The following is a 21,284-nucleotide window of genomic DNA, read 5'->3' as shown; positions in this document are numbered from 1 at the left end:
GTGGCATTCATGCTCAGCTGTGCATTTCAGAGGGAATGTTGAAGTATTTTTTCATTGTGCTCCTAATCTCTTTCCTAAATGAATAAATAAAAAGATAAAACATAATGCCTAGCAGCATCTTCCAGCAATTACTCTTCTGCAAAATATGAGAACATATTTGAGCTATTTTAGCACTGAGTGTGGCCTTATTAACTCAGGAAAGAATGTCCATGTAACAATGTGTGTTTCAGATCTATCACAACCCATCTATTTTCGTTACCCTTTGGAGGCTTTTACATAAATTAGACCCCCTCAAAAGGAAAGTGTTTTATAGTGTTGCTTTTAAACCTGTTTCTGCCCATGTGAGTTTCTCCATATGAGGTTTAACTGTCAAGTCCTAAGCCCTTGAAATTAGACAATTTCTTTGGTTTATTACTGTATACATAGATTATCTGAGCTTCCTAATGTCTTTATGAGCATACATAGGACTGCATATCAAATACTACCACCCATTACATGTCTGAAATTTGAGGATTTCTAGAATCAGATTACCTGTACTCAAATATTACATGTCAAGCAAATTTTTCAACTGACTCTACATCTATTTTCAAAGGTAAAATGAAGCCAGTGACAACTCAGAACCTCCTTCATAGATTTCTGTTAAGAATTAAATAATTTAGGACATGTAAAATTCTTAGAACACTGACTGACAAATAATGAGATCTTAATCAAGGTTAGCTATTTTTATTATGCAGTAGATTACTTAATATATAAGCACAGTACTTGAACTGAGATACTTGTTAATGCAAATAAAAATAATCTTTCCTGATTTCTTTTATGTTATTTGGCATTCTATTTTTTATAGTTACCCAAAGCAAATATTAGTAATCAATTTTCCAAATCAGAAATCTCCAGATACATACTACAATTCTTGGGAATGTTGACAGGCTTTAGAACTTTTTGAAAAATTGTTTTTAATAATCTAAATTGCTTTATTTAGCATTTATATCCTAATTTCTGGAAGAAATTTCACTCATGTAAAAATGGAAGCCTATCAAATCCAAACTGAAACTGTACATTGAATGCATACTTGGCATGTTTAATAAAGGAAAAAGGGCACATGCTCAATTCTTTTCTCTCATTAAAACAGCCTATATAACTACCAAGCACTGAAAAGTTTTATAGATGAAAGGTTGATAACTGGAATAAAAATGATCCTTAAATATTAATATAGGAATGCCTTAAACATTCCTTTGCTCTTATTAATGTAGTTTTATATTTCACAATGACTTGCATTTAATACTACGATAAATTTCAAACTATATAATCTAACACTAAATGACATTCATAACTTGAACCTACATTTAAAATAATCAACTATACTAACAGGACAAAACAGGCAACTACTATTTATCATAACAGTTCTTTTCTCTTATGCTAGTGAGAAAACAGACCTAGTAGGGATAGAACCAAAGCTGGCTGATCAGAGAGCTAGGAGTTGAACCCAGATGGTTTAACTTCAGAATCTTTGCTCTATCAAAGTCTGGAGATATATTTTTCAACAAGCCAACTTCCTGCCAGGAAAGGTTCACTGTCTACCAGTAGAAAGGCAAATAAACTTATACTTTTAAGAAAAATTAAGTATTGTATGAGAATAGTATAAATACTCCTATCAGACAATAAGCTTTTCACTATATTATCAGAGCCTCAAATTTAGGGACTATATTATATTTTACTTCCAGTGCCTCCTACAACATCTCTTCATTTAATGTGTTTTGTGGTTTTAAGGCAAAGTGCTTAAAAAGTACTAGTAGAGCAAGGGAAAGAAGGCTTTATATATGAAGTGATATTTGATTCTCTTTTGAAAACTAAGTTCAGGTATTTAATAAACAGATTCAGAGGAAAGAACATTTGAAAGAGACAAACCAGTATGTATGGACAGCAATCTGAAATGGGAAAACATTCAGTATATAGTTGGTATTTGCATTAGGGGAAGCCAGCCACCATGGAGACATTTGAGACAGACAGTAATGACAGTTTAGGAAGGAAAGCATTTATGCTGGAAGAAAGATTCACCTTCACAGCCTTGTACACATAGCTCTGCTGCCTGGAGTCAGTGAAGAGAACTGCCATGATTTCAAAACTTCTCCAAGAACCGGCCAAAACCCTATCTTATTTATGCTCCAATGTGATTAAAATGTACCCTCTCCACACCTGAGTCTTAGAAATTTGAATAAATTGCAGCAAGAAAACAATGAGGGTGGTGGGATGAAAATAACTGCCCAAAAGGCAGATTTTATTACAGAGGTATAACAGATTAAGTTTTCAAAGAGTTCAAAACAGGTGATTATATAAGTATAAAATAAATATAAATATATATGGCTGATTTATTTAAAAAATAAAAAAACTAATATGATAACTTTGGTTATCTGATTTCATAAATATTTAGAACTAGGTTTTTTATACATTTTTAAAGAACACATATTGTTAGATTTCTGTTTTAAACACAATGCTAAGATAACTTAGGAATAAATATCTTAAACTTTGCAATTATCATCTCAACTGAACCAAAAACTATAAGTAAACATATACATTTTCAGGGTCTGAGCTGTAATCAAACAAATGGCCGAGTCAAACACATTTTGCTGTGCATTCAATAATTCTTGCTCAGGACTCTTAAACAGTACCTCAGTGTGATAGTGAAAGACCATGTCATCCCTCTCCAGTGACTTTATTTCCAAGGTTGATTTTCTTTCTCTCTATATTCATATTTATTTTATCTTACCTTATGTCTATATTAAACAGAAATGACCTATTTCCACATTTTAAAAGGCAGGATAATAATTTCTACAGCAGATAGGCAAACAGTAATCAGTTAAAAGAAATGTTCTACTACGTTAAATAAGGGAGGAGACTCTCAATTTAGGTGTTGGGACTTAAGTTTCCATTCAAGGATTACAGGCTGATTTAATGTTACTTACACCATGAAATCTTGTTTTACTTTTCCTTGCATCTGAAGCCCTGAACTCCATCATACTGTGACTGTTAATCATAATGCAATAACCTCATTGCATTAAGACATGCAGAGTAGATTAGCAAAGAACACTCCTGGGTGTGTCTAGGTAGGTCACAGGCATTGTACAGTGGTACGTTCATTCAGGAATGCTTTTGTTTGCAAACAGTTTGGTCCCCAAACAGAAACTTCTGCCAAAATTTTGATTTTGTTTGCAAACTTTGCATCCGGTAGCAAACATAACTGCAGCCATCTTTCTCACACAGACACAAATAGGACCATCTTTTCCAAAATTGTAGACCAAATTAAGCTGGTGAACCTACATGTCACTGTGTATATAGTTCTTTGCCAGTTCCTTTCTGGCTCTGTTCTCCTGCTCTGCTTCAGGGTCACCATGAACAAAGCAGCTTCACTATACCATGCCCTTCTATATTATGGCTTCTCTGCTTTGGAGCCTGCTTACCACGTACTGAATCTCTGAAACTCTGAGCTAAATTAAACCTTTTCTATTTTAAATTGTGGGTGTCTCAGCAACAGTGAAACTGACTAATACACACACACACACACACACACACTGTTTCCTTTCTTTCCAATATCCTTCCTTTACCTCTTTATTCATCATATATTACACTTTTCCAGAAATACTTCCCAGGCAATTCAAATTTGAATGCATCTTTCTTTTAACTGGCATAACAAATACCTCCAACAGTTATTTAGCAATTATATGAGGTTGTACATCTATTTAAATGTACTTAAATTTTTTGAAATATTTTATACTCTTTGCACATAGTAGGCATTTAATACATGGTTTATTAATTAAAATGAGAGCAGAAGCTGCTATAATAAAATTATGTACCTTTTAAAAAATAAATTTGCTCTTTACAGAAAATGTTTTCCACATATTAGTGATAAAAATGTGTTATAATAAAAGAATAGAGGCCAATGTTCACAACACATTTTTAAAACAATGAAATGAGTAGTATAATTTGGTATTTCTTTAAGTCAGAAATTTAAAATATTTAATTTTAGGGATTAAAATCGATTTTAGTAAATGGAGCAAATTTTTTTTTGCACTTTATTAAATTCTTTTATTGGTACATTGTAGGTATACCACACAATTACATTTCTCATTGGGAACTGTACCTTTACATAATGCATCTTGGTTCTTATTTTTTCCCCATTCCTAGCCCTCCCTTCACCCCCTCCACCCTTCCTTATTTATAAAGACTTTATTTCCATTTTTTCCATTTCCAGCATTTTTCCTTTCCCTTCTTTCCTTTCCCCTGCCCCTCCAACTACCCCTACCCCTTTGGACATTTTCTTTCTATTTTGCATTATCAACTATTCATTCTAATCATTGGTACATTTTAGGTATACAATATAATAACATTCATCATTGGAAATTTGCACCTTTACATAGTCTCCCTTGGTTCTTATTTTTCACCCTTGCTCCGCCCTCCCTTCAACCCCTCCATTCCTCCCTATTTACAAAGATTTTGTTCCTATTTTTCCATTTTCTCATATTAATCCCATTCCCTTCTATCCTTTCCCCTAGTCCTCCTACTTCCTTCCCCTTTGCCCCTTTTCATCCTATCTCACATTGCCTATTATACATTTAGTCCTTACTTACACTTTCAGTTTCTCATACCACAGAAACTATTCGGTATTTATACATGTGTGTCCTATTTATTTCACTTAAGAGTATTGCCTCAATGTGCATCCACTTAGCAGTAAATGTCTCCAATTTCTCATTTTTTATGGCTGAGTACTACTGTATTTTATGAAAAAAGCACATTTCTTTATTCACTCTCCAGCTGACGGGTATTTGGGCTGTTTCCAAGTTTTAGCTATTACAAACTGCGCAGCTATGAACATAGGTGCACATATATCACTGTGGTATGATTCTTTTAATTCTTTGGGGAAGATACCCAGCAGGGGGATAGCAGGGTCAAATGGAACTTCCAGTCCTAGTTCTTTGAGATATCTCCATACTGATTTCTATGGTGGTTGCACCAGTTTACACTCCCACCAGCAGTAGAGGAGGGTTTCTCTTTCCCCACAGCCCCACTAGCATTTTTTATTGGTTGATTTCATGATAGCAGTCATTCTTTCTGGAGTGAGGTGGAATCTCAGTGTTGTTTTCAATTGCATCTCTCGAATGACCAGTGATGTTGAACATTTTTTCATGTATTTATTTGCTATTTCTATTTCTTTGTCTGAGAAATGTCTGTTCATTTCAGATGCCCATTTTCAGATTGGGTCTTTAAATTTGGGAGGTCTGATCTTTTTAAGTTCTTTATAGATTCAAAATAGTAGACCTTTTCCTGAGGAAGAGCAGGTGAAGACTTTTTCCCACATTGTGGGTTGTCTCTTCACACTGCTGGTGGTTTCTCTTGCTGTGCAGAAGCCTTTTAATAACAAGAGATCCCACTTGTTGATTGTTTGTGCTAGTTCATGGGCAACTGAGGTTTTGTTCATAAAATCTTTTCCTACACCAATGCCTTCAAGGGTTCTACCTAACCTCTGTTCCAACTGGTTCAGAGTTTCTGTTTTAATATTTAGATCTTTAATCCATTTTGATTTTAGTTTAGTGTATGGTGAGAGATATAGGTCTAGTTTTAATCTTTGGAAAGTTGAAGCCCAATTTTTCCAGCACCATTTATTAAAGAGGCTATCTTTCCTCCAGTGAGGGTGTTTGGTTCCTTTACAGAAGATGAGATGGCTGAGTGTGTCTGGCATTGTTTCTGCATCTTCTAATCTGTTCCACTGGTCCTCAGGTCTGTTTCTTTGCCAGTACCATGCTATTTTTATCACAGTAGCTTTGTAGCATAGTTACAGGTTGGGGATTGTGATACCCCCCTGCCATGTCTCTGTTACCTAGAATTGCTCTTGCTATTCTGGGTCTCTTCTTGTTCCAAATGAATTTTTGGATTGTTTTCTCAAGGTCCATGAAGTATGCTGCTGGGATCTCAATTGGAATTGCATTAAATCTATATAGAAGTTTTGGAAGTATGGCCATTTTTACTATATTAATCCTTCCTATCCAGGAGCAGAGGATGTCTGTCCATTTTCTGATATCATCTTCAATCTCTCTTTTCAGAGTGCCATAGTTTTCAGAGAAGAGGTCTTTGATTTCTTTCATTAGGATGATTCCTAGGTACTTCAGTTTTTTGGATGCTCTTGTGAAAGGAATTATTTGCCCTATTTCTCTCTCAGTGAGTCTGTCATTGGTGTAGAGGAAAGCTATTGATTTTTCTGTGTTGACCTTGTATCCAGCTACTTGACTGAATTTGGTTATTAAGTCTAGAAGACTTTTGGTGGTGTTCTTGGGGTCTTCTATATACAGTATCATGTCATCTGCAAATAATGACAATTTGACTTCTTCATTTCCTATCTTTATTCCTTTTATTTCTTTCTCTTGTCTAATTGCTGTGGCTAATGTTTCCAGAACTATATTGAACAAGAGTGGTGATAGTGAAGATCCTTGTCTTGTTCCTGATTTTAGTGTGAAGGATTTCAGTATTTGACCATTTAGTATGATATTGGCTGTTGGTTTTTCATAGATGACGTCTATCAGTTTGAGTTAGAGACCATCTATTCCAATTTTTTGTAGGGTTTTTAACTTAAATGCATGTTGGATTTTGTCAAATGCTTTTTCTGCATCTATGGAGATAATCATAAGGTTTTTGTCCTTGGCTCTATTGATATAGTGTATAACATTGATTCATTTTTGTATATTGAACCATCCCTGCATCCCTGGGATGAATCCCACTTCATCAGGGTGTATGATCTTCTTGATGATCTTCTGCATTGTTTGCCAGTATCTTATTAAGGATTTTTGCATCTATGTTCATTAGTGATATTGGCCTATAGATCTCCTTTTCGGTTGAGTCTTTCTCTGCTTTGGGGATCAAGGTGATGCTTGCTTCCAGGAATGAATTTGGGAGTATTGCTTCCCTTTCAATTTCATTGAAGAGTTTCAACAGTAGTGGCAGCAGTTCTTCTCTAAATGTCTTGTAGAATTCATCAATGAAGCCATCAGAGCCCAGGCTTTTCTTAGGTGATAAGTTTTTAATTACATTTTCAATTTCATTGGTTGATATTGGGTTGTTCAGAATTTTGAGGTCTTCTTCGTTCAACTGTGGTAATTCATATGTATCTAGGAATCTATCCATTTCTACTGTGTTGTCCATCTTATTGGCGTGTAGGTTCTGGAAGTAGGTATTGATGATTCTCTGGATTTCTACTGGGTCTGTTGTAATTTCATCCTTTTCATTTCTAATTGCATGGATTTGGGCCTTTTCTTTCCTTTTTCTGACAAGATTGGCTAAGGGTTTGTCAATTTTATTGATTCTTTCGAAGAACCAACTCTTGGCTTCATTGACTTTTTTGTATCATTCTCTTAGTCTCCATTGCATTGATTTCTCCTCTGATCTTTATAATTTCATCCCTTGTATGAGCTCTACGGTTGTCCTGTTCTTTTTCTAGAAGCTTGTGGTGCAACATCAGGTTGATTAATTTTGCTAGTTCTGTTTTCCTAATATGCATATTCACTGTTATGAATTTCCCTTGTAACACTGCTTTCATTGTGTCCCATAGATTCTGATATGTTGTATTGTCATTGTTATTTAATTGAAAGAACTGTCTGATTTCTTCTTTAATTTCCTCTGTGACCCTTTGGTTATTCGGAAGTGTGTTGTTCAATTTCCACATTTTTATGAAATTTTTTGATTTTCCTTTGCTATGGATCTCCAATTTCATCCCACTGTGGTCTGATAATATACAGGGGATATCTTCAATTTCTTTGCACTTACATTAAACATGTTCTATGTGTGAGTATGTGGTCTATTTTGGAGAATGACCCATGTGCAGCTGAGAAGAATGTGTATTCTGATTTTGTGGGGTGGAAGACTCTGTAAACATCTCTTAAGTTCATTTGTTCAAGAGTTTGATTGAGTTCTAGTATTTCATTACTTATTTTTTGTCTAGTTGATCTATCTATTTGTGATAGTGGGGTGATGAGGTTCCTCACTACAATTGTATTTGTGCATATATGACTTTTCATGACTGTTAGTATTTGTTTTATATAGTTGGGCACACTAGTGTTTGGTGGATAGATATTTATGATTGTCATCTCTTCCTCTTGGACTGTTCCCTTTAAAAGGGTGTAGTGCCCTTCTTCGTTTCTCTTAATCAGTGTTGGTTTGAAATCTACTTGATCTGCAAAGAGGATAGCTACTCCTGCTTTTTTTCGGGTTCTTGTTGCATGGAGTATTGTTTTCCACCCTTTAACTTTCAGTCTATGAGTTTCCTTTTGAATTAAGTGTGTTGCTTGTGTGTAGCATATTGTTGGATTTTGCTTCTTGACCCATTCTGTCAGTCTATTTGTTTTGACTGGTGAATTGAGACCATTAACATTAATGGTTATAACTGAAACGTATTGACTTATCATTGCCATGACTTTTTCTTTTTGTTGGATTCTCCCCCTTTACATTTAATTTCTTGTCATGCCAGATGGGTTCATTCTGCTTTGCTTCCTGGGGTTGTGGTCCTCAATGTCTGTTCCTAGGATATTGTGTAAAATTCTTTGGAGTGCTGGTTTGGTGTTCACGAAGTTCCTAAGGTGCTCTTTGTCATGAAAGTATCTTATTTCTCTATCCATTTTGAAAGATAGTTTTGCAGGGTACATCAATCTGGGTTGGACACTGTTTTCTTGGAGGGCTTGGAATATGTCACTCCAAGCTCTTCTTGCCTTGATGGTTTGTGTTGAGAAGTCTGCTGTGATTTTGATGGGCTTTCCTTTGTATGTGATTTGTTTTTTTTCTCTGACTGCTTGTAGAACTTTGTTCTTCTGTTGAGTTTCTGGAATCTTAACAATTATATGCCTATGTGTAGATTTTTTTTGATCAAGCCTATTTGGAGTCCTATATGCCTCACTTATCTGTATGTCAAGTTGTTTTCCCCTCCTTGGGAAGTTTTCTGCCATTATTTCTGTGAAGAGATTTTTTAATGTCATCTGCACTCTCTCCTGTTTCTTCATTGACTCCAATTAGTCTTATATTATTCTTCTTTGCATCATCTAGCACCTGCTGGATTGATTTCTCATGTCCCCTTATAATTTTGAAGCAAGTTTTCTTTTCCTGGTCACTAATTGCAATCTTATCTTCTATATCTGAAATTCTGTCCTCACATTGGCTCATTCTGCTGTGTAGACTTTCAGTGGAGTTTTTCATGTCCTGAAAATCTATTTGCATCTGTTTTACAGATTCTATTTGTTTCCTATGTTGGTATTCTATTATGTTCCTGAGCTCCTCTCTAGATTTATTAATCATATCTTGCACTAGGGGCACAATTTCTCCTGTTATCTGAGAAATTATTTCTGATTTCATTTTTTCCAGATCCCCTTTTATTACCAGTTCATTGGGTCCAGGTGGTTGAGTATCAGAGTGTTCCATCTCATTTCCCTTTGGGCTTGTTCTCATTTCAACTGGGGTTGGGCGGCTGTTGGCACCTTCACGGATTACCTCCTCTGAGAGGTGGGACAGGGGCCCAGAGCAGCGGTAGGGATGGTGGCCCAAAGCCCTTTCCTGTGGGCTGGGAGCAGCAGGAGGGATGGTGGCCGGGGAGCCCCTTCCTCTAGTCCAGGAGCAGTGGGATGGCGGCTCAGAAGCCCCTACCTCTGGGCCAGGAGCAGCGGGACTCAGTACCATGATCTGGTGGTCCGGTGTCCTCTGCATCTTCGTAGTGTGGAACGAGGTGGCTGTACAGAGGAGCGGGGGGCGGGTCCAGTGGATTGAAGGCTGATTCAGCGTGTTCTGCACGACCTGGGACCTCAGTAGGCCGTGCCGCAAAATATTTTTTAAAGTCACGTATTTTAAAGATATCTTTTCAAAAGTAATTGTGTTGTTTTTTGTTGGATAATGGTCAAAAATAGCACAGAAAATGAACCATGAGTTTTGCAGGACAACTTGACACCCAATAAGCCAGATTATTTTTCAGTATTAAACCAGTGAAATCATGCAACTCATTCAGCAAAAATAAAGACCATGGAATAAGGAAGTCTAGGCAACTTGTGAGTCATTTCTTAAAAATCTGAAATGGGTTTTAAGACCTATTCTACATATTATACTGCTGCAAAAATGTTTTGTGTTAATATGTTTTCTCCAAACTATACAACCTGGAATGAAAAAAACAACCTGATTATTATAATACAAATATGATCCAAAAAATCAATTTGATGAGGAAAGCAGACCAGTCAATTGTTATGAGGTTTATTAAGAGTATTCACATAATTTTTATTACCTTCAATAGAGTTTTAAGTGAGTCTAAAAATGGTGGCAAAATATCACGGGTTATATTTTCTTTCAATTCATATTCCTTCACTCTCTAGCTAGAAAGCCACTATTTTGAAAAGAAACAAATAAGGGCTGAGTATGAGACACACAAAACTTTCTTTAATAAATAATTATTATCATTCAATATGTATCAGATAGTGACAGGTTACAGAACTTTCAAGAATTTTATAACCTGGAGGAGAATCTATCACCCACACAAAGATGGAAAAATTCAAATTAAAAACAAAATTTACATGAGGACAGTGGGTTATAGTCAGGAAGAACATGAGGCCAAGAGAAGCTTTCAGGAGGAGGTATCATTGACCACAATTTTAGGAGAAATATGGGAGGCTATAAAGGAGTACAGGACAGTTATTCCTTCAGAGAGACAAGCATACCAGGCATGGGAGGAAAGGAATGACCAGATGGTGAAACACATCACATATACAAAAGAGTGTATTAATTAGCTGTACAATTTAATAGAGTAAGGTTTTATATAACCTCCATGTACACCCCCACAATCACCATTTCTAGATTGAAAAATATTATTGATAAAGAGATAGGGAGGAATACAAACTACTACTAATTATGTAGTAGTGTTTGGAATACAGGGGATAGGTAGACCTGGGGTGGGGGGGTTTACTTTCGCTTTGCAGAATTTGTATACATTGTATAGATATTGGCTGTAAAAGTGATTAAGAGCCAGCAAATGGTAAGAGAAAGCATTGGTTTAAAGTGAATATAAAGGCAGATACTATTTGAGATTTGGCCAGAGAGATACATGTAAAAGACATCATTTGCAGCCAAAGCTCTCAGCAAACAAAAACATAATAAAGAAAAATTTCTTTTTAAGAGGATATTTGTATCAACCAAAATATTACCAACACACACACATATGTATATATATATATATATATATATATATATATATATATATACATGCAAATATATATGAAGAGAAATGTTTCAGAAATATATTTTAGGACTGAGAAACTTTAGGTTAAATAATGAATATAGAGCTGGTGGGAAATACAGTGATTCTTCCATTGGAGAATAGATTTTGTTTTTCTTTTCTTTTTTTTCACTCAGCATTGTATTACTTGGATGCAAGATTTTCTTGTTGAAGTTGAAAGCCTTCTATGATATTGCTAACACTTCAATTTTCCCTAATATGCTGGGTAAAGTAAATGCTTTAATTATTTGCTTGCATATTCAATATTAAAGTACCATGCCGACGTAAGTTTATTTCAAGCATTTTGTATTCTCAAGATCAAATAAGGAATAACATAACTGCCTGTTCAAAGGCTATTTCTGAACATTGTCTCATTGGATTATTACTTTGTAATCTATAAATGAACAAGGAACACATATAGAAACCTTGGCATGTATGTATAAAATATGACTATACATTTATAGAAAACTTACAAACATAAGAATACTAATTAACCATTTTTCTATCTATATGATTATCTCAAATTGCATTATATTTTCTAAGATAGTTGTTACTTTAAAAATCCCTATAAAGTTGCTTTAATCAGATATTAAGTGCCACAATAATTTGTAAACTACAAGAGAATATATGTAAGTTAAGACATAAGTCGTTGAAACAACTGTACTTTGTGGAAATTGAAAAATTATAGTATTTATCATTTATTTTATAAGTTGAATGTAAACTTCATTTGGTAGCATGAGTAACTGTCTAAGTTTAAGTCCTAGCTCTGTCAGTGTTTTAACTGAATATGTTTGAACAATTTATTTAATATTTTTAAGCCTCAATGCCTTTATTTGTAAAATTCTAATAACAATTTTTACCTTGTATGATCCTTACATGTGTTACAGATTATTCATGTAAAACAACTAGCATGGTATTTAACACTCAGATCTAATTTTACTTGAAATACAGTATGTTGCCCAATACCAATATTTAAACACCATGGCCATTGTAATTGCAAAGTAATTCATTTAAAAATATCTTATTTACATATATTTCCTCAGATAACCAAAATTTATGTCAATTTGCATAAACATAAACAAGTGTCATTTATTACCAGTTCTGTATTGCCTCAGAGAAGAGACTTCCAATAAACAACAGGTGTCTGTGATATATGTATACATAGCTGGAGGTGAAGATTATGATTCTTTATTATTGTCAGTGAATGCTATTGGAATTATTTCAAAAGCGGTAATAAACTTTCATTGATCCATCTACATATAAACTGTCAACCCAGTCCCTCAAGGCCAAGCCTTAGCATAGTATGTATATATGTACAGCAATAACATTTATTGGGTTGTTGTAAAAGCTGCACTAAATGCTTTAGCACTTTTATTCATAATGTGTTATATTCTTTTCCCCTCTCATACCCCTATAAGGAAGCCATTGTCCCTATTTCATAAAGTACTTAACTACCTGGTTCCAAATCAAGCACAGCATAAGCAGATTGCAAAGACAGACCTTTGAACTCCATACTGCATACACTCGTCTGCTTTTCATGCTGCTCATGTAGTCCCTTAGAAAGGGCACAGAAACTGTTAATAGAAACTGCTAATCACATTTGACTCTGTCTTACTTCTTTTATTTCAGTATTCTGAAAGTAACATATCTTCTAAGATCAAGAAAGTACATTTTTTTCCTTGTGTAGGCTCCAAAGTTTTTCTATAATCCAGGTTCGTTCTGACCTCCTCTATATTTGTGTACTTGTCTGTAGCTCTCTGTAATAGACAAACGTACAGGTCCACTATGCTGCCAAATCCATAACCTTGGTTTCATAATCACTCTTTTCTGCAGCCTTTAATCTATCTTTAATTCCTAAATGTATATTCAATTGGCAAATATTTTTTCACCTCAAAGCTGTCATTAAGTTAATTTGAACACCAATTTTCTTTCCTTAGTCTCTTAGGTTGACTCTTGGTTCCTTGCCTCAAGCCTAGCTCATTTATTCTCCTCCATGTTGCCCAAGTGGGCCTTCTAGTTCACAAATAGGATTATGTTATACATTTTTGATAGGCCCTTTTCAAGGTCCTCATTACTTTCACAATGAAATGAGGTTCTTCACTGTCGATTCCAACTTATTTTTGTAGCCTTATATCTCAGAGTTTACACAGTCATTCCCAGGTATCAGTGAATTGTTTCCAGGGACACAGCAATATGTAGATGCTGATGATCTTTATTTGAAAATAGTATATATTTACATATAAGTACTTAAATACTTCTATATCTTTAAAATTACCTATTTTTATTATATGTGATACAGTATAAACACCATGTAAATAATCATTATATCATGTTTTTCAGAGAAAATAAAATAAAAAGTATTTACATGTTTAGTATAAGCACAGTATTCAAAATATTTTTTAATTTATTGTTGAATCCATGAACATTGACCCTATGAATTTGGAAAAGGCATGTTGCAATAGAGTTTACTATACAAGCTACATTTTCTCAAAACACTTTCTTTTCTATTTTACTGCAAACATTCCTTTTTTTTTCTCTCCCTCACACACATTTATCTTGGTCTAGCTTTTATCTGTACTGTCCTTGGCCTCTCAGCTGAGAATCACTTTGCTCAGGAAGCTCTCCTAGAACCCTCAAGTCTGGATGAGATGCTCCTCTTAGATATTTCTTTTATTTTTATAAACCTCCTTCTAATAGCACCTATTACAATGTGTTAAAATCACTTCTCTACATATTTGTGTCCAATAATGCACTGTAAATACTTTGCAACCAATCACCATGGAGACCAGAGACCAGTGACTATACTAGCTTTTAGTTGAGAGCCTAGGTAGACTAATTCCTATAAAGTAATTGTGTTGAGTGAATGAACAAGCAAAATAAAGAAAAATGAAATATTCACTTGATAAGGTCTGCATGATGCTATATAGCCATTACATCTTTCTTATAATGAGACTAATTTTGGATATCAAAGTTTATTTTTACTGATTTCTGTTTACTTGTATGGGCAATCTTAGAGGTGGGTAAGTTCAAATATTTCATCAGCTTAATTTTATCTCCAGTATTTTATAATAGCTTTCAGTTACTGATCATTTACTAACCACTCTCCACTGCTCACTCAAACCTTCTCAGAATAACAAAAATATTCAGCATATTTTTACTCACTGGAAAACTACTGGTTGTCAAATTTTTATCAATTCTGATGGACAGGTATTTGTAAATTTAAATATTTTTGAAGAAAATAAAGTATTTTAAACTATAAGGTTTAAAGAGAAAAAGTGACTAAAACACATTCTAAAAAGAAAAAAAAAATAAAGCTACTAATCTACTGAAGCTCCAAAAGCCATTAAAGTCTATCTAGGCTCATCAAAAATCAGTTCACTTGTATTTCAGTTATTTATATTTTATTTTTCAGGAAGAAAAAATATTAAAAATAAAATTTCCCAAGTTTGAATACAACGATCTACTGCATTTCTTTAAGTAAAATTCTGAGCAAATGGATTCTGACCTTCAAAAAAGAAGTAACGCAAGTCCCATATTTAACAAAAAAAATTTTTGATTTCACACAAGTACATTAATTAATTATTATATGCATTGCAGTCCTCTGTCTTTTTCTATGATTTCATCTTTTTCCATCTATACTTGAAACTGAAATGCCACTTAAAATAAAGAGTTAATTTCTCATTGGCAGCATAATTTTCCATTTTGCTCATCTTCAATGGACTTATTCTAACAGTTCCATTATTTATAGCTGTTGTGAAAATAGAGAAAAGAAAATTCTGTGCAAATGGAATATTACAAAATTAAATGGTAACATATTGTGTTGCTTGGAATCTTAATCAAGTCTAGGGGTAAAATAGAAATAACAGATGCAATATAAATGCAGAGATAATATGTGTGTTATACTGGAATCTAGTATCACAAAATTAGTACAATATGCTCTACCTGAGGGAAAGCTGAGAGAGACATAGAGTCAGAGATGAGAGGGAGAATGCTACCAGCAACATAAATGGAAAGACAGGGATCTTTTAATCTTGGTTTGGTAATAAATTTTGTAAAGATATGGCACAGTAATTGGATTTCTTATTAAAATTTCATTCAGTCTTATTATAATTTCAGTCAAATTATTAAAATTTCTTCCATATTAGTATGGGCTTTCCATGTTTTTTGAATCACAAGATTTTCAACATTCCTTTTATAATGTAGTAATTTTTCTATTTTTGAGTGGACCCAATTAAATTCTACCCTAAAGCTATTCATACAGGTGCTTCCATATTACTCCCCCAGTGGTGTTATAGGTCTACTTTTAGGAGAAACTTAGGGCAAAGGGTTTTTTTTTTGGTAAAAATATGAATGCATACATACAAGTTATAAAATAAATTATTCAATGCAATATACATAATACTATACTCTATTAATTACCTTATTTATGTGGAATGTATCATATAATCTGGTAACAATTTTAGTTTGTTTTGAATTATAGTCCAAAAGAAACTTTTAGTATAGTACTATCTCTTATTTTTGCATAAAAAATTAAAAGCTCCCCTTTACCTATGGAAGAAAATGAAAAAGAAAATACTTTAAACCACACTTCTTTTGTAAAATTACTGGATGCACTTATTTGCCTTTGTACTACTCATGCCCTTTGCCATGTTAATTTCCAGTTCCTTCACTAAAATATCCCTCTACTTCTTTTCCCCAACAACAACAAAAAAAAACCTCACCTTTTATGAACAGAATGGATATTAACTACTAAATTATTTAAACATAGAGTAAGTCTTTTAACTCTGCATATAAATGGTGTCATATTACAGTTACCATCATCATTTACTACCTCAGCTAAAAGAGCTTGCGGTAAAAGTACGACTGTCGCTACCAAAATTTTTCTTGGGTCTCTGTCCTTAGTGATTTGAAATAGTCGATGTGAAATTCTTTGACCCAAAACCTAACAGTGAAATATGCAAAAGGGATGCAAATAAAGTCACTATAAATCAACTCTAGTAGTTAGTGGTTTAGCACAGGGTTATAGAATGGATTTAATATGTGTGAGGTCCCAGGTTCAATTCCTAACATCAAAAAAAAATCAGCTCCAAGAGCAAGATAAATTAGCTCACATATTATTTGTAAGCACAGTAGTTTACTAGTTGTTTGATAACCAGTTATTGGGTAAAGGGATGTTATATTGGAAGCTCTAATCAATAAATTATAGTTGAAAGTATTTAAGAATTACTACTCATAGCAAACACTGATGACATTCAGATACTTTAAATCAAATGAGAAGAAATAATTGTATTACTAGGAGGCACTAAGTAGTCAAGAGACTTGTGTCTATAAACCTAAAAACTGAATGTTATCCAGGATTTTAGCACATTGGTGTTAATAGAGACTCATAAACTTACCTAAAGATGATGAATAAGCTTCCAAAAATCAAGCAGATTATATTCAAAGGAAAAAAGAGATTTTATCTCATGATAAAATATGTCAAAATGCCAAATATCAGCCTTCCCAGAGTGTAAAGCTGACCTGTATATACACTGAGAATGGTCATCCATGGTCACACCCCCATCCAATGTTGTCAAACATAAATAGATGAGTGCAAAATTTAAGATTGAGATTTTGAGTTACTATCAGCTACAGAGGTATTTTTTGAACTTTTTTCGGAAAGTAATTGTTTTGCAACTTCATGGGGAAAAAAACTAAAATAGAGTAACTGATTATTTTGATAGTATGCATTTTTTTCAGGTAAACATAAAAATAGTTGCTGACTATGAGAAAACAAGTATTTGTAGTAAATATTTGCAAAAATCCAGTAATTTTCAGCTGTTCCCATTGACAGTATAAAATGATATGGAGGCATATTGTCAATATTTGGATAACAACATTCCTTGTAAAGAAATGCCTTTCCAGTTTTAATAATAAATAATTGTATAATTGGATTTTAAACTCCAATTTTAGTGTCACAGAATTTCAGATTTAGAACTATAAGAATTCTCATCCACTTATTCACTCTTTTATTTCTTTTGATAATAATAGACATATAACTTGTGTTTCACAATGGCTTAAATATTTTTTGAAGAAATCTTTCTGTTTCACAAAAATTATTATTTTGTATGTTTCTGTCTAATATATGTTCATAGCACTTTAAATTTCTCTGATTCTAGTAGGAATTGCTTCATTATTAATGACAATTAACAAATAATATTGAAATTAGATAACCCTATTCTTTATGGACAAACAATGCTACTCATAGGTGAATTCTTTCAAAATTCTGATTAACAGCAATACTTACAACATGTTGGAAAATTTCAGCTAAATGTAAACATTCACAATACTATCATCATTGTACTATTTCAGTATCAAAAATGTCAGCTTGCACTGATAGTTGTGTTTTATTGACTGCTTTGTGAAATTCCATAATACTTTTCCTGCTAGTCTTACTAAGAAATCTCACTAATAGAAATAAAAATTTCTAATAATAATAACAAATATGTAGCTTAATTTAGAGCTCATTCTGACATATTCTCTTCAATAACAAAATAATTCTAGCAAGAAAGGAGATGTGAAGACAAGTGCTTCATAAGAATAAATGATATATTCTGGGCAAAGTATGAAACCAAGTTCAAGAGACCCAAATTGATACCACAATTAAATTACAAGATTGCTTATAATTAACATAATTTTCAATACAAATATCTTGTAAGCTTGCTATGAGTAGATAGGCAGAAAGTATGTTTATTCATTTGCACCCCGCTGGTGTCCCTGAAGAAATATATCCCATTTAATATTTAATATGACTTCAAAATTATAATAATAACACAAAACACCCACTAGGAAAAAAAAATCCAATACTGCACAACTCTAATAACTAGTATTGGGACTGCTTCAATTCTCGAGAACAAAACACATTTCAGTTATAGAAATATACAGTGTGCTCTAGTCCTACCTTTCATGTTAAATTTTTCTTTGTTTCTGTAACAAAAGTATTTAAAATAATTTGCAATTATTTTTCTAAATGTAAAATACATAAAAATCATAACATACCAACCAAAGCAAAATATTTCCTTTTTAATCTCCAAAGCACATCTTCAGTGAACATATGCTATGTTCTGTGATTAATATCACATAAATAAGTTAATGTGAATAAAGGTTATGACTGCGCACTTATATTAGAATCACAGAACATAAACTATTAAAGTTTCAGATGCAGAATATTTAAAGGAGTATCTCCTTGGAGTTCCTGATAATATGAATTATTGTTATAAACTTATCACAACTCTATCCAGAAGCTTTATCTAAAGGAATAAAAAAGATCTAACTTAACAAGAAAAATGGAACTTAGAGATACTAGAGGTTTAGAGAAATCAACAGGGTTAAGGAGAAGTAGGAGATAACAATATTTAAGCAACTTAGCAAAACTGACACTATGGTAAATACAGGGTGGGAGTGAACAAGAAGTGACTGTATTTGCACCTCAATTTCTCTGAAAGAACCGAAATTCTTTCTCTGAAAGAATTTCTCAGAACTACCAGAATTTCTCAGAAGACACGAGGTACTTCAGGATACAAAATGGGTGAAGTTGTAATTAAAAAAAAATAAATTAACTAATACCTAAAAAGGACTTGCCCACTCAAATCCTATTTCCTTACTCAATGTCAACTGACCTCAGCTTTGTCCATGCCCATAAATTGTCCTTATCATATAAAAATTTGAAACAACTATATACAGGAGAGAGGAATAAGGTGGTGACTTAATGAGGTGAAGGTAGACTTGGGGAACACACAGTTGGCAAATATCTACTGTTTTATGACTTAATAACTGCGTCATTATCCATGACTCACAGATGAGAAAATGAAAGCTCAGAGAGATTAAGTAACTTGTTTGAGATTACATATATAGTCCACAGCAGACCCCAAACCTGTCTTTGTTTTACAAAATAATAAGATTTTCCAGTATGCTTGCCATGTCTGTTCCTTAATGTATGCCTCCCACTTCTTAATTAAACAAAAAAAAAAAAAAAGAGAAAAATGATGAGTCTACTGGAACATTTCAAAGGAATGAATGCAATGACTATCTGGAAACCAAGCTGAGTTTTTGTGGCACAGCACGAATTTGTGTTAAAATGTGAACTCATCCAGTTCTCCAAGTCGTTATTCTCTAGTGTGAGAAATACAGAAAGTGGAACAGAATAAAGCTTGCATACCAGTTGGCAGGAAGATTACACAAAGAAGTGAAATATGAATGGCTAAAGACACACCAGAAACAAAACGATGATAAGCAGGTATATGTTTACCAAATATCAGAAAGATATATGGCAGAGATTCAAGGTAAAAAGGCAAGAAGATTAATAAAAGGCAGCAACAATCATATATCAAAAAGAGAATATATAATAGTAAGGAATTAACTTTTTAGCCACCTTCTAGGTTTTAAAATGTAAAAAAAGACATAAAGGAAAGAAAATAACAGGGATTATAATTAAAAATAATTATTGTATGTAAAATATAATCAAGAGAAGTATAGGGGAATGGGCAACAGCAACATTAGACAGGCTCTGTGTAGGATCATTTGAATTTGGACATGAAATATGGGAGGGGTTCAATAGTCTGGAGATTTTGTTATGGACAAAGAACAAGTTACATTGATATGGGATTTTGAATAAAATTATAGTTTTTTGTTTGTTTTGGGGGTTTTTGTTTTTGTAAGCGGAGAGGACTAAACATTAAATATTAGTTGAAGCTCTCTATTTGGAGGGATTAATTGATTTAATTATTTTAGGACTCTTTTAGCATGCCATATCAGTTCCTGATAACTGACACCTGTTTGTGATTTTTGTTTCTCAGATTCATTCCCAGGTGCATAGAAAAATAAGGAAAACCACCAACCTGCATTGGCTTTTGCATGAGCAAGAGCCTTTAATCACATTACAAAATAACAGAAAACATTACAATTGAAAATCCCATTAAGTCATGCTGTAGAGGAGGAGGAATTGCTCCACAACAAAGTTATGATGTCTTTACCAGAAGATGATGATTGGATTGTAAGGAAGGTGATGCCAAACAAACAAATATAACAACAACAACAAAAAAAACTTCTCTCTATTTTTTCCTGTATTTTTTTCTTACTTTCTTTTTGAATGCTGTCTAATACTAAAATGTGAGGAAAGGTATATAGTTTATTTTAGTTTTGTTTTATGCTAGGTATTTTAAGACATTTTTCAATTTATCCTACTTATACTATCCTATTTACTTTATCAAGTAAATATTATGAATCCGTTTTAACACATGAGAGAAATAAATGGTGTTCAAGTGATACAGGTTCAGTGTTACAGGTAATAAGTAGAAGACCTAGTATCCATGCTTGAATATGATACCTGTGTAAAACCAGTGCTATTTCTGATGTGACAGATTATAGATGATTTCCTCTACTGTATAAAATCCATTTAAAAAAATTTCTCCATAACTTCTCAAAATATTTCTTTCCTCCTTGAAAGTGGAAAGCTAGGCTATATAGTTCAAAATTACAATTTCACTTTTTCAATGAAACCCTATGAATTATGTCAGCACTTTGAATGAAAAAGAAAAGCAGTGCAGTACATAATGATCATATTCATCTGGGGTACTTGTGTCATGTACACAACACATTGTAATTCTTTCTTCATCTCCTTCCCCTCCCCTTCCTGCATCTCTTGATGATTTCTTTCCAGTTAAGAAAATCTATTTCTATAATGTAACAGAGCATAGTAAGAAGCATTTTTGCAAATTTGCTGCTTAACAGTATGAGTGTGAAGTACAAAACTATCCTTTTTCCAACATGAGGCAAGAAGATTGCTTTTTCTTCTCATGCTCTCAAGGGATTCACTCAAATACCTAATAGTGCTTTTCAACCTTTAATGGAATTCCCCAGACAGACTGTTTTCACTTGTCTTGGTACAGACTCCAGCTGCAGTTTTTACAAATACTTTTTTTCTTTTAATACTTTTCACATGATTTGGAAGACTCTTCAAAAGAAAGCT

At 33.4% G+C, this 21,284-nt stretch overlaps 1 protein-coding gene across 19 annotated transcripts in view; it reads right to left on the bottom strand.

Annotated features, from left to right (window-relative positions):
• Positions 1-21,284, bottom strand: part of Pcdh15 (protocadherin related 15) — a 1,622,160-nt gene that overhangs the window by 616,219 nt on the left and 984,657 nt on the right. The gene's annotated exons all lie outside the window — the stretch shown is intronic.

Source organism: Heterocephalus glaber, unplaced genomic scaffold, assembly GCF_053883595.1.
Source record: "Heterocephalus glaber isolate CG9 unplaced genomic scaffold, H.glaber_assembly_v1.0 deba00001497, whole genome shotgun sequence".
NCBI lineage: Eukaryota > Metazoa > Chordata > Mammalia > Rodentia > Bathyergidae > Heterocephalus > Heterocephalus glaber.
The sequence above is the reverse complement of the archived record's forward strand: the minus strand, read 5'-3'. Positions and strand labels throughout refer to the sequence as shown.